Below are 12,313 nucleotides of genomic sequence, written 5' to 3'. Positions count from 1 at the left end.
TCAAGGACCTTGGGGTCATCCTAGACTCCTCTCTTTCTCTTACATTTCAGTGAGGCAATCCCGTGGGTTCTACCTTTAAAATATATCCAGAGTCAGGCCACATGTCATCACTTCCATAGCGGCCACCCTGGTCCAAGCCCTGACATTTCTCTCCTGCCCATCAGTAGGCTCTTTAACAGGGCTCCCTGCTGCCACTCTCGCCCCCTACAGTTTGTTTTTAACATAGCAACAACTTGATCCTGCTAAAAGGATAGTGTGTGCTCCTCTGCTCAGAACCCTCCAGTGGTTTCCTGGCCACTCCACGGGGAAGCCCCCTTGGTAGGGCCGTTGGCACCCTCCCGACCAGCTGGAATGGCAGGGAAGTGTCGGAATGAATGGGGAGCCAACCGGGAGAAGAAGAAGAGGGGGAGGGCCCTCTGAAACAACCAAGGGACACTTTAAGGACAGCTGCTTATCAACGATCCAGCTGCTCGGGTTAATGCCATCATTATTTGGGTGTTAAAAAGAAGTGTGACCTTCCTGGTCACAGGCTTTTAAGGCACGAATCATTTATGTTACAGTAAGTTTTGCCAAATGTTCTTGCCTAAATTTGTCTTCAGGAATGAATGATTTGCTTCCAATGCTTCCAGGTGAGTTTTCCTTTGTTGGCTGTTTCTTTGAGAGGTGAAAACAATGGCATTACATTTTCCTTTTAGCCAGAAGCATCTCTGCCTGTGCTTCTAATGACACCATCTGATTAATGCAAACGTGTGGGTCTCTCTGAGCCGTGCACTTTGTAAACCAACCAGTGTTGAAGCCTTTGTTGCAGCTGACCACGTGAAATGGGGTGGGAGGGGGAGGCTTTCTTTCCTTTCCCCCTCCGCTGGTTTGGAGGATGGCTACTCTTTATTTTCAGAGTAGGGCATATCACCCGATATTGCACGCACCGGGATGAACACAAGAGGCCTTTATCTGGGTTACCTGATCACGGTGCTGTACAACTTTCATTACCTGATTAGCTACAAGAGACGAGAAGGGTTTTCCAAGGAAGGCTCAGATACAGCAACACTCCCAGGAGTCAACCGCCTTCTTAGCCAGGGGCACTGGTCATCCCGATTTTGATAAAGACCAATGTCATTTTTTTTTTTTTTACCTAAGGAAGCTTACAATGGGGGTGGGGGGAGTGTACATGCGTGTGTATGTGTGTGTGTGTGTGTGTGTGTGTGAGAGAGAGAGAGAGAGAGAGAGCAAGAGAGAGAGAGAGAGAGACACTCCTGGGATCTATATAGTTTGTCCTCTCTTTATACACCTCAAAAATGTTTCAGAAAGGAACTTCTCTACAATGTATCTTGGGCTGTTTCCGGTCCCCGTTTCTCTGCACAAACACGGGGTTGCTTCTGTGACTAAAACAAAAATCGTCACAGAAAGCAGAACCTCACAGGCCCAGGAACCTCGGCCAAGGTTCCGCTGCCCGCCTCATGTCAGGAGGGAAGGCAACCACATATCTCTTGAGCATTTACTGTGAAGTAGACACTTTGCCTCTTTACTTACCCTAAGCTTTACCTCTTCTTGTCTCTTTTATAGGACTACACACTGAGACTCATAGAGGTGATGGGAAACAGCCCGGCCCCCTCAGTGCAAGTTCTGCCTCCCCCCCACCCCGCCCCAGGTCTCGGGCCTGGATTCTAGCAGCTGCTTTCCAAAGGATCTCTCCATGCCGAAATCTTTCCACCAGCAGCTAGAAGGAAGTTTTCAAAGTACATTTGTGAGCAGGAGACATATACATACCCTTTACCCCCACCCTCACTGCTAAAAAAAACCCTCCCGGGTTTTTAAATTAATCTTTGCACAAAGACCAGATGCCTCGTGGTACCCGATCTGCCCATCGTCTCTCTCCAGCCTCATCTTGCCCCGCTCTGCCTTCATCCTCTGGGCTCCCACCCACTGTGCTGCACCGTGCTGCTGGCTGGCCCAGGACTCTGCCACGTTCCGGCCTCCACCCCGGGGAGCCCCGCGGGCCCAGCTTCCAGGAGCCACTCGGGCCTCATTCACTCCCATTCACCCTTAAGCTCACAGCTCACCCCTGGCTTCACCAGGCCAGCTACATTTGCTCCCTTAGAGTCCTGTGTATGTCTCCTTCATAGCCCTTGCCACCATTTCAGACGGGCATTTTTATCTTATGAGCGTTTGATGATCTTCTGACTTCCTCTCTAGACTGGCACGGACTGGGTCTTTTGTTCTTTTCACGAGCTGTATTTTGAACACTTTACACGGTGCCAGGCCCAAGATCGGCAATCCAGATTTGCTGTGCAAATATGCCTGAAGGGGAAGGAATACAGCAACACCTGAGTGGATGGAAAGCCAGGATTTAAACACGGCTTGTGTTCATTCCATTGCCTCACACCCTCTCTCCAACTATTTGCCTCCTGACTTTAAAGATATTGGTTAAACTTCTTACATGGTCCTCCCTTGCACAGGACCAGTAAACATAGAATTGCTCATGTCTGGGGCACCTGGGTGGCTCAGTCGGTGAAGCACCCGAATCTTGGTTTCGGCTCAGGTCATGATCTCACAGTTCATGGGGTCGAGCCCTGCATGGGGCTCTGCGTTGACAGCGAGGAGCCTGCTTGGGATCCTCTGTCTCCCTCTCTCTCTTCCTCTCCCCTGCTCACTCTCTCTCTCTCTTTCTCTGTCTCAAAATAAATAAACATTAAAAAAAAAATTGCTCATGTCTTTTCCAGCTGCTTGAAAAACTGCCACTGATACCAAAACTTTCTGCTTCCACGTTTCCCTCATTAGAAACTTCTCATGTCAGCTTTGAGTAAGGGATGCCTGTTTTCTTGCTCTGTTTTCTAGACTGTCTCCCCATCGTCGCGTCTCATTTCCCTTCTGTCCCAGTCCTCCTAGGCTGAGACTATTCCCTTCTTTGCTCTCCCAGGACTCAGGCATGTGTCACAGCAGCTGGCCCCCAGGAGGCAGTGAGCCGGGAGGATGGGCCATTTGAGAGCACAGGTGAATGGGCACCTGTGAGCGGGAAAATCAAGGTGCAGGTCAGCAAGAGATCCCCCATTTGGGGTACCAACTTCCCACTATGTTGCAGAAACTATGTGACAGGTTAAAAAAAAAATGCATGGTGGACCCAGTAGTGGTGTGATGGCCCCTGTGTGTAGGAAGACCGCCCAGTAGCTGCAGTGAGGAGTCAAGGTGTGCAAAAAAGGACTAGACTGTAAGCTTTACAAGAGTGGGGGTCACAGCCCTGTATCTGGAATTTGCATACACCGCGGCCAGCACGATGTCTGGCATAACGAGGAGCTGGGCAAATATTCCAAATGCAAGACTTGCCCTGACCCCTGTCTTCAAAAATCGCAATCCCCTCCCCCACCATGCTGGGCAGCCTCCCCTTTCCCCCTCCCTTATCGCTGGGCTTATCGCTCCTGGCCAACTCCACGTGTGTCTGGGTCCCTCGAGAGCTCAAGCTCCTCCAGGGCAGGACTTTGACCTGTTTTGTTCACTGGTCTCCCCAGCACCTAATGCAAAGGAGACGCTCAATCCGTGTCCGTTGATAGAAGACGGAGGCCAGGACACTTGGAGTCTGACAGCTGTGCAGATGTGAGGATCCGGAAAGGGCGACGGGGCAGGGATGAAGACATAGGACATTCGCAGTGAGACATGTCTGCCCCTGTCCTGGGATGCCCTGGTCAGAGCCTGCCCATCTTTGTGGCTCCTTCTGCAGCTCCCCGTGCTGCGATCTGCAGGGAGTCGGTGTGAGGGACTCCTCAGGTCTCCTGGATGTAAATAGCTAACAGCTCCCTACCCTCTGCTCATCCAGCCAAGGTCCCAAGTGCCCACTGCTTACCTGTGAGCGTTTCATGGGAGGACGGCGTTTGCCACGCTGGCAAGCGGGAAGGAATACAAGGTCACAAGGTATGCTTTCAAGCCCTTGTGTTTTCAGTTCGTGAGATCGAGGCACCTCTCCTCTTTCCCATTGGCTCCGTCTCCTCTTGGACCTGCTCCAAGGGCCCTGCTCCTGAGCTGGTGGGCGTCTCTTCCTGCAGGGGCGGCTTTCTCTCCAGTTGTTTAATTTCCTTTACATGACTTCCTGTGCCTTACCGCTGCCACCAAATACCTTGGACAAGTGGGCCTTGGTAACCTTCCTCAGGATAAATTCAGCCCGTAACCAAACCTCTTCTAGAACCCCAAACGACTAAGAGTGTATAGGCCCTCCAAACTGCTCAAGCTTCCACCTGGGCCACATTTCAGTTCCAAGCCTTCCTCGCGGCTGCTTCTGGGAAACCTATGGCATGTCCTTCATGTCAACAACCCCCCCCCTGGCGACTTGCCCGGGCCTGCCTGGACGTGCCAGAGACTGAGCGGTGGTAACAGACTGGGCTTCTCTGTCACAACCACATTCCAGGCTGTGCTGGCACTAGGGCGGGGACGGAGGGCTGGGACAGGGATGTTGTGATTAGATCCCAAGGCTCCAGGTCCTGCCATCTGGAAAGGGCAGCTGGCGGGGACTGCTCGGAGACTGGGGACGTGGGGGGACCACAGTTAGCAGGCCTGACACGGAGGATGCAGGGCTCATGGTGGAATTCTGAGATAGGTCAGTGTCCAATGGTGAGCTAGCAGCTAAGAGATGGTGTGGACCCTGAGGCGGAATGTTTGAGTCTGGGTGCAGACACTGCAGAGGAATTAAAAACTAAGACAACAGATGTCATCACACACGGCCGTGCCCATTTTCACGAGTTAGGCCTGTTGGGGAAATGACGCCAACAGCCAAAGGCCAAGAGTGTGCTGGTGAAGATGCACAAGAGGAACACGAGGAGGAAGGGGTCACTCAGGCTCCAGCCCCACTGGCTGGGGTCCCTACCACTCTCACTCCATTCTCGCGAAAGCGCACAGCTTGCTTTCAGTTTAGGACCTGTTCTTCCCCGCAGGTGCCCAGACATTTTCCTGGGTTCAACTTTCCATTGGGGTTGATTCCGATGGCTGTAGTACGTGGTTCATTCATTCATCTGCAGCTCCTTGAAGCCGTCAGCAGATCCTGAGTTGGTCCTGAGGTACAGCTTGGTCAAAACACAGCCCCTGCCTGCAGAAATCTCCCCGTCCAGGGGCACCTGGGTGGCTCAGTCGGTTGAGCATCCGACTTCAGCTCAGGTCATGATCTCACGGTTTGTGAGTTTGAGCCCCGCGTCGGGCTCTGTGCCGACGGCTCAGAGCCTGGAGCCTGCTTCGGATTCTGTGTCTTCCCCTCTTACTTCCCCTTCCCTGCTCATGCTCTGTCTCTGTCTCTGTCTCTCAACAATAAACAAAACATTAAAAAAAAAAAAAAAAAAAAAAGATTTTAAGAAAGCTCCCAGTCCGGTGCAGGAGCCAGCTAGTGGCTAGGGAGTTATAAGTCCTATCACAAGGGCAGACCTAGAGGGCCACGGGAGCACATAGGCGGATGCCATCTTAGGTTTGGTCCCCCAGAAAGATTGATGTGTCTGATACGTTCCTGATGTTTCAAGTAATGCTCTCAGGAGGAACCAGTAAAAGAGTGGAAGAAGCAGGACAAGGGAAGAGACCCAAAAAAGTTGAGCACAACTTTGCTTCGAGAAGGTTCCACCTTCTCACTGGAGAACTCTGAAGTGTGTGTCAGGCCTCGGTTTTGTCCCAGCAGGAGGGGAAGAGCCTAGGCTTTGAGACTCCTATCCTTCCAGTCATAGGCTAAGGGGGACTGTGAGGACAGGCACATACCTTCCCAGACTCTATGCACGCAGGGGCCAGCGGGCCCAGGGCAGTTCTTCTGGAGAAGAGTCACAGGTACAGGAGGCAGAAAGCCAAACATTCCAAAGGGGAAAACAAGGAAGCTGACAAGCCAGGGAGGGGCACAGAGAAATAGTGAAGGGATCTGAGGGGATCTGGATGGAGGTCAACGTCTGATACAGGCACCCAACCCAACATGATGGGTCAACATAAGCTTTTGGGGAAGGCCATGCCACGCCTAGGAGGCGGAAGGGAGTCATGAAACCGAGGATGTGTGACAGGCTTGAGGTGGGGTGATGGCAGAGGAGGGCGGTCAGGGCAGGAAGCAAATGCTCTGTGATAACCACATTCAAGGGGGCCCCTCCCCTTTCTGGGGTGGCTCCTGTACCCAAGTCTCAGCAATTTGTAATTACCAAGATAACAACATCGGGATACCCACATCTGTTCCCAGGAAAAGAAAACAAACAAGAGCACATACTATTACCTGGTTTCTTTGGAGAAGAATGATGTGTTGTCGAGAACAATGTCCGCTTCTGACATTGTTCAGCCAGTGTGTGTCAGGACCACCAACTCCATGGTAGAGGAAACCGTACCCAAAGCCACACAGCGTGTCTGCTTCTGAGCCCCACTCAGAAGCACCTGCTCTCATCCGTCACCTCTCCTGAAGCCGGCTGCCCTGGGACCCAGGACAAGCTACCAAGTTAGAGGAACAACCTGCCTTCCATTTGTGTCAAATTCTCTTCTGGAAGATAGGAGAAGTGCCCGGCCAGGGGAGGAGATGAGTCTCCTCAACACTTCTGTTGGAAGCATTTTCAAAGTGAAGACAAATTAGCCGGAGAAGACGTTGGCCTTCCTCCAACTCCCCTTTTAACTTTCACAGATATCGGCACTTTCGTGGCCTTTGATTCCAGAACATCTACATCTTGGTGACTGCAGCACAGAATGTGTTTGGCCTCTGGAACACAAATGTAATATTTTTGTCTCTGCTTCAAGCACGGACACTTAATTTTTTAACCTGCAGAAAATGCTCAACAGTCACTAAACCTAAAGAGCAGAAAGTCAGACTGATGTGTTTGACAGATGGGGAAACTGAGGCACAAAGAGGGAAAGTGATTACTGGGGAGTGACAGGGACAGGTCTAGAACGTGGGTGTTTGGTCACCTGCCTTGCATGCAGGCCTGCTTATTAGGACTTCTGACTCTCAAAACCTACACTCCGCTTTCGCCTGGGAAGTCATGGACACCGCTGAAAACCCTGTTTCGTCGGTGATGGGGTGAAACCCCTCCAGCTGCACTACCGTTGGGAAACGGCGGCCATCTCTTAATCGGACTGCCTAGTCCACGTCACCCAAATGGAAATGTTTTCTTACCCCTCTACCATTTGCTCAGTTTCCGCTGAAAAACCTTAAATCTATTTTAGGACCAAATGAAGCTTCTAGTTGTTCTGCTAAGTATCTCCTCCACAGGTGTTTTCTCTGGTTGTGCAGGAACGACCTTTTGGTCCAGGTGGTCGGCTCCTCCTCCATCAGTGTGTGCTAGAGAAATGAGCAATGGTCACTCCTTAGTGTGCAGATGAGTGTACGAGTCTTGCTTCCCCTCTGGGGCATATGGGTATTTTTTTGTGCCTTCTGTGTTTGTTAGGGTTTTCTAGAGAAACAGAACCAATAAGATACATATATATTTTACATATATACGTCGTAAGGATTTGGCTCTCGTGATTGTGGAGGCTGAGAATTCCCAAGATCTGCAGGGTGAATCGTCAGACTGGAGACCCAGGAAAGCCACTGGTATAGTTCAAGTCTGAAGGATGGCAGGTTAAAGACACAGGAAGAGCCAATCTTTTAGCTTGAAGGCCAGAGAAAAGAAACCACATCCCAGCTTAAAGGCAATCAGCCTTTTGTTTTGTTCAGGCCTTTAACTCGTTGCATGAGACCCACCTACATTGGGGTGTGGGGTGGGGGCAATCTGTTTTACTCAGTCTACCAATCCAAATGTGACTGTCATCCAAAAACACTCCCGCAGAAACAGCCAGCATAATGTTTGACCAAATATCTGGGTACCCCATGGCCCAGGCAAGACACATAAAATTAACCATTACACCTTCCTAAAGAAATTCAAGCAATTTGTCAGCCAGAAGAGTGGAATTTCTTTGGATGTGTGGGTCTCTCTTGAGACTGCCAGAATTACACAACATAGAAATTAGAAAGAAAAGTCCTTCTTCTTACCCTAATGGTTGAAAAGCCCCATTCCCGGAGACATTTTGCTAATTGAGGCTTCACGGATGATTATTCTCATTTTCCCTATTTTACTGTGTTTGAACTTTGTTACAATTGCTCTGTAAGATGAATTATAGACACAAGTTTCATCTGATACTAATCCAAGGATGAGCCTTCCTTGAGTTTTTCAAATAGCCATTTACAATTCCTTTAATCAAGAAAACCGCACCAAATGATTAATATTTCTCTATGATTCCAAGTCACCTCCCTCCAAAAAGAAAAGAGAAGTGCTCGATTGTAAGAATATGGAACCAAGCTGTGATGAGGCTAAGGAAAATTATCATCTAAGAATCATTTCAAGGAAATAAATAGAAGACATATGCCTTTACTTGGCCTTGATATAAAGGAGGGGGAAAAAAAGTTCTACCCTAACATACACATCCATGAAAGGAAACTCCAAATGATTTTCTCACAGTTACATGAAGGCAGCAGTAGGTCACGACCATGCTGGTTCTTCCTCCATATGACTCCATCTGAATCACCCTGGGCAGTGACCACGGTCTCCTTGGGCAAATAGCAGTAGGGGAAGTGAGCAGGTAGTAAACTCCAACTTATAAAAGGAGGGGCCAGAAGCCTAGATGATGGTCCGCAGGCTCTGTTTCCACTACTAAAGGGAAGAAGGGAATGAAAGCATGTCTAGGAAGAAGTGAAATCAACCCATCTTGTTCCCCTGGACTCAACTGTGATGTCCCTTTGGGATATCAGCTTTCAATCTCTGTAGTGCAGAATGGCACAAAGAAGCAGTGAGCCCTCCACACGGTGCAGGCTTCAGTGGTGTGACCCAGAGTTCAGTTTCAGGGGCACGGACTTCACTTCTCTCACCATTGATATAAGCCCATATTCAAGGTTTCCACGAGCATCATCATCACCATCGTCATCACGTCACTATCATCATCCTCAAACCCACAAATGTTGGATTCCCTTTAAACTTGAAAAACTAGAAATCCAGTTCCTGGTTCATGCAAATCAGTCAACCTGATTTATTTTAGGTAAGTCTGTTTTGATCGTTATTTTCAGGCGGAAACATTCAGTGCAGCCAATACAGTGTGCACGGTGCAGCACGAAACTCCACCGGGGTACACAGGTGGGTGAGGCGTGCTTTGTCTCTGTCTTCCAGGGGCTTCCACTTACAGGAGGATGGCTCAAGGTGTGTGTGTGGCGGGGGGCGGGGGGGGGGGGGGGGGCGGTGTCAGAAAGGATTCCAAAACAGCGAATGGTTGAGATGAGCCTAAAATTAGCAACTATGTGGTTTGTCATCCAAGTCAGGTCCTTATGAGCTAAAAAGGGAGCCCGGTTAATTATTACTCCTGGGCAGCAAGCACCAACCAGGGCTGTCATGAGCAAACCAGGTACATTCTAGCCTTAGAGGATGCAGCAATCCCATGGTCCCAGCTAAGACCAAAATTACTGATTTCAGGGTCGGGTGCTGTCTTGGCCTTTGGTTGAGAGTAAGCAATAGGAAAAAAAGATGGGATGTGTCACACCAGACTTGGTTGCAAGTAACAGAAACAGCACTCAGACTAGCTTGGGCAACAAGGGGACTCTTTGGGGTCATGTAACCATGGGATGACCCAAATTAGAGAACTGGGATGTGGACTCCGTCAGCCCTCCATTGCTCACGTGTGTGCTGTCTCTCCTGATCTCAGCTTCTCTCCGTGTGTCAGCCTTATCCTCTCAAAGGTGCTTTCTCTCCAAAGATGGACCTATGGTCCCCAAAGTTGCAGGTTCACATCTTCTCTGTCTCACCATCTGAGGAAAGCTTTTCTTGGTCCCATTTAAAAAAAAAAATTGCAGGGGACTGTTCTGATTTGTCTGGTTTGGGTCATGTGACCATTCCCTGGACCAACTTCTACAGCCAAGGGGAGGGTGTCAGTCTCCTCTAAAACCCTGTTGGCTGCCAGGGTTGAGATTCTCCAAATGAAGGAGGGCTATTTCTAGAAGAAGGAGGGAGTGTTGAGTGGGCAAAGTAACACACATTCATGACAGGGCACTTTGAAAATATCTGTATTTCATAAGTATAAACCATCTAGCTGGATATTCTCAATTTGAGAGCAGACTTTGCCCCCTAAGTTTTCTTGTTTGGTTGCCTACACTGACCAAGGACCCAAATGATTACCAAGGAGCCACTGTGCTATGGCCTGTGGAGGAAACGTACAGCAAGGACGGTCATTCCTAAGTCCAGAGCAGAGAATAAATCCCTCAATTTGCAGACAAGCAGTTACAGAGCTCAACCAACCAACCAGCCACGCACTGGCTTCCATGATAGTTTCAAGAAAGTTGCAGAGAGGGAGACACAGGTAAAGGAAAACACACAGAGACTCTAGATCAGAGAAAATAGAATTATTTATAGACTGAAATTTGGGGAAAACTTAAGTTCTTTGATGTTCATCAGTCCCATCTCTTAAATTAAAAGATTAATACCTTCCTCACTGGTATTGAGAGGGTTGAATAATGTATCGTAGATAAAAGGACTAAAAGAATTTGTTTCCTCCTCCCCTGCCTTAAGCCAGTTGAGGAGTTTATATGAATAATTAAGGAAAGTTTCTGAAATATATAGGTCTAGAAAAATGCTTTGAGGGAAGCGATGCCCTATTTCCCAATAAGCTGGCATTAAGGGGCAACACATGAGGATGATTGGTATTTTTTCATTTCTTACAAAGCTGGTTTGGCACCTCTTCCTCTTCTGTTTACATCCCTGTGGCAATTATCATTTTTACCACTCCCCTGGCACAGACCGCAGAGGGCATTGTTCAATTAGCTATCGTTTGATGTGTGTGAATTCCGCCCTAACCCGTGACCTAGGGCACTTGACTTAACCTCTCTGAGCCTCATTCTCCGAGTTTGAAAAATGAGGTTAATAATGCTTTCTTCACAGAGTTGTTGTGAAGATTAAAGATTATGTATGAAAAGTGCCTCGTGGTGTGCCTGGCACATACTAGTCAATATTTCCCTGCCTCTTTTCTTCTCCTGGTGTCCAACCCTTACGAGAGCAGAGTCTAATTGAAATGTTACTCCACTAACACGAAAAGCCTGAATTTTGCTTTGCTCACTAGTCCAGTGCGGGGTACCTCTGTTGAGAGTTGGGTACCTCCGTGTCCCTAAAGTCACAAGATCCCCCTGGTCCTGTCCTTTATGTCCAGCCAGCACGGATAGGTCTTTGCCTTAGATAATGGCAACCAGCTGGGATCCTGATCTAAACTCAATGAAACTTGATGCTATTTCCAATGGACTCTGAGATAAATGACAGAGTCTGCGTTTGGACTGTTGATTATCTCCTCTTGGAGGTTCATCCCTACATTACCATGTAGCCTATCTTTCTTAGCCTATCTTGCTCCAGATTCTTTTCCTTCTCCATAGGCTCATCCACCTCTGAGGTCCCAGCATTGCCTAGGGACTCAACACCTCCAGGTTTTAACAGTGAACCCCGACTTGAGGCAGTCAGGACTGTGCATCATGTAGGTTTTTGAAAGAGCTACCGTGGGATTTCTTTATCAGTCCGTGTCTATACTATTTGGACTCAATTGCCATCCATCAGAATTGATCAGATCAATTCATTCTTCACCAAATGTCTTAGGTTAGATTCTTTAGAAACAGACCCTGAGACAAGGATTCAAGTCCATGTGATCTATTAAGGAAGGATTCCCAAGAGAAACCAATAGGAGAATGGATTCAGGAGGAGCAGGAAAGGAAAGGGAAAGAGGACAACCCAGGGCAAGGCTTGAGACCAAGTCACAGCCTCAGCCGGATGCCATTGGGGTTGTGGGAGATAAATGACAGCTCAGAGCTTATCTGAATGCAAGCCAAGGGATCCAGGCTCCCAACCACAGGACCACTGGCCCTTAGAAACAAAGGAACACAGAGGCTGGGAGCAAAGCACAAGAAATAACAAAGGGGGTCCAGGGAGATCTGGGCAGAGCCCCTCCAGTGTCCACTGCTCCAGGTTCCTTGATGGAGGATCCTATTTCCTGTTTTCACACCTTTAAAAAAAAGGGGAACTTACTATTTTATGACTCATCACTTTCCAGTGTTCAACAGGGCTAATATGAAGAAAACTCTTTATAGGGAATAAAATGTGTACCTCTGTAACTTCTATTCATTGGTTCTCAACAACTAACCAACAACTTGGGGTGCCTGGGTGGCTCAGCCGCTTAAGCATCTGACTCTTGATTTCAGCTCATGTCATGATTTCACCATTCATGAACTCCACGCTGTGGTTCCATGCTGTCAACGTGGGATTCTCTCTCCCTCTTCCTCTCGCCCTTCTCCACTCACGCTTGCTCTCTCTCTCTCTCTCTCAAAATAAATAAGTAA

Source organism: Panthera pardus, unplaced genomic scaffold (assembly GCF_024362965.1).
Source record: "Panthera pardus isolate Hobbes unplaced genomic scaffold, ASM2436296v1 HiC_scaffold_12, whole genome shotgun sequence".
In the NCBI taxonomy this organism is placed as follows: domain Eukaryota; kingdom Metazoa; phylum Chordata; class Mammalia; order Carnivora; family Felidae; genus Panthera; species Panthera pardus.
This window is presented reverse-complemented; position numbering follows the sequence as displayed.